The 2486-nt window shown below is 39.5% G+C and overlaps 1 pseudogene; it reads right to left on the bottom strand.

Annotated features, from left to right (window-relative positions):
• Positions 1-1616: 1616 nt before the first annotated feature.
• On the bottom strand, positions 1617-2196 carry LOC133062801 (PRELI domain containing protein 3B-like; annotated as a pseudogene).
• Between the last annotated feature and the right edge of the window lie 290 nt (positions 2197-2486).

The following is a 2486-nucleotide window of genomic DNA, read 5'->3' as shown; positions in this document are numbered from 1 at the left end:
AAACAAAAACAACATATACTGGATTGTTTTTCAGCAGCTGCCCTCTGGCATCCAAAGCAAGGATTTCCATAAATAAAAGCTGCAAAGCAATTCACATAGTGGTTAGTTTAGGCCAATGCTTTTTTTCACCTTATTATTCGTTTTGTTTTCTCCACCACCCCCATCCCCTGCAGTGACACAGTATTATTAAAAACATTAAGTCCTTGGGACTTATGCCTCAGATCAAGACATCATTTGAGTATTTTCAAATGATGTACAGCTCTTCACATAACAAAGATGTGGTGTGGTCGTAGTTACTTCAAAAATAATTATATGAAAATAACCTGACATATCATGCTTTACCAATTACAGAACCATGATTCTGACACATGGAAATGCTAAAAGATGTGAATAGCTGTTCTTCCGTTTAAGTTAGAGTGCTGCAAAATTCCGATAATGACTTCATCTTTTCAGTTAACATAATCAGTCCACAATACAGCATACTAAGTCATAAAGTGCAAATCCAAGGAAGATAATACTTTCACTAAGTTACAGAACTTTGGCAAATCAATACAGTACTCTTAAACACAATAAAACGTACTTTTGTTGGAGCTGTTTATTTTATACAGTTAATGTCTTTTTAAAATACAATTTCTCCTTTAAAAGTGAGTTCCCGCATGTAAGATCTCTAAGTTTACTGCAGCAGGGCAGTGGTGCATATGTAGAGGTGGATCTGCTCGGTTCTGGCATTGGTACAAAGCCTAGTAGAGTTCCAATGCACGAAAAGCTTTAAGATTCTACCTCAAGGAGGTTTAATCGGCCAATATCAACTTCCAAGTATACTTTAAAAGTTGATGAATTTTCGCATTAATACTGAAATCCTCAAAACCAGTCATTTCAGTTCAGTTCAGTTCAGTTCAGTTGCTCAGTCATGTCCAACTCTTTGCAACCCTATGGACTGCAGCGGGCCAGGCTCCTCTGTCCTTCACCAACTCCCAGAGCTTACTCAAACTCATGTCCATCGAGTTGGTGATGCCATCCAACTATCTCATCCTCTGTCATCCCCTTCTCCAGCCTTCAATCTTTCCCAGCATCAGGGTCTTTTCCAATGAGTCAGTTCTTCTCATCAGGGGGCCAAAGTATTGGAGCTTCAGCATCAGTTCTTCCAATGAATATTCAGGACTGATTTCTTTTAGGATTGACTAGTTTGATCTTGCAGTCCAAGGGATTCTCAAGAGCCTTCTCTAACACCACAGTTCAAAAGCATCACTTCTTCAGTGCTCAGCTTTCTTAGTAGTCTAACTCTCACATCTGTACATGACTACTGGAAAAACCATAGCTTTAACTATATGGACTTTTGTGGCAAAATAATGTCTCTGCTTTTTAATATGCTGTCTGGGTTTGTTATAGCTTTTCTTCAGAGGAGCAAGCATCTTAATTTCAGACAACACTAATTTCAGCCGGTCCCTTTTATTTAGAAACTCTGCACCTCTTTGTTTTGATCAAGTCACAGACATTTTCTTCAGCTTATTAAAAAAATAATCCTACCTAAAATAGAGTTGTATGCTTTAAATAACAAATAAATATAATGCTGATTGTAGAGACCTGGGGAACCGCGTGTTGTATATCAACTTTCATTACCACTTCTTCACAAATACTGCTGTTCCCATTGGTGTCCATTTGCTCCTTCTTGCCAAAGCCGTCAACTCCTCCATTTCAGCATTTAATTTATGTATTACCTACTCCATGGCTTCTCAGCCTTTATTAGCATTTGACATATGGTATTTGCCATCAGCCCTTCAAGGCAACTCCTGAGACTGACTCCTTTCACTGTAATTATGGCTTCTTGAGTCAAAATAGTGCTCTCTGGGTCTTGAGGATGTGGTTTATAAATGTCTCATCTACTGAAACCAAATTTGTAAATGAAACATTCATATTTAAATTCCATGGTTTTCTCTACAAGATTCACTACAGAATATTCTTACACATATGTTTTGGTTCTTGCTCTACCAATAATTGATTTCACAGTGGAAGACAGTCCCCACTCTGTGCTGAGAAGTCTGTGGTATGCAGCTTTCCAGGGGGATCTATGTGTCTGCCCAATATATCAACTCCAACCACACTTGGGTTCATAGCGTGTGGATATTTCTGCATTGCACCTGTTATAACAGTTTCCCATAAGTGGTCAATAACGTGCTCTGAAGTCCAGATCTTCATGGTGTTGGTGGCCCTCTAAATGTTGGGGCGGGGCTAGGGCATAACGGGGCAAAGATGTCAATCTTGCCCTTGCCCCACCCCTCAGCCACTCAGGGTCCTTTTTTCTATGGTAACTGGGGAATTAGCATAGTCAGTTTAAGTAATGCAGTGTGCTTCCCTGCTGGCTCAGACAGAAAGAATCATTCTGCAGATCAGGAGACTTCAGTTCAGTCCCTGGGTCAGGAAGTAATGAAATATGAATTATGCAAATGATCACCATAATTAGATCTGAAAGCCTGGCTTTGTGATTT

This window comes from Dama dama, chromosome 9 (assembly GCF_033118175.1).
Source record: "Dama dama isolate Ldn47 chromosome 9, ASM3311817v1, whole genome shotgun sequence".
NCBI lineage: Eukaryota > Metazoa > Chordata > Mammalia > Artiodactyla > Cervidae > Dama > Dama dama.
The sequence above is the reverse complement of the archived record's forward strand: the minus strand, read 5'-3'. Positions and strand labels throughout refer to the sequence as shown.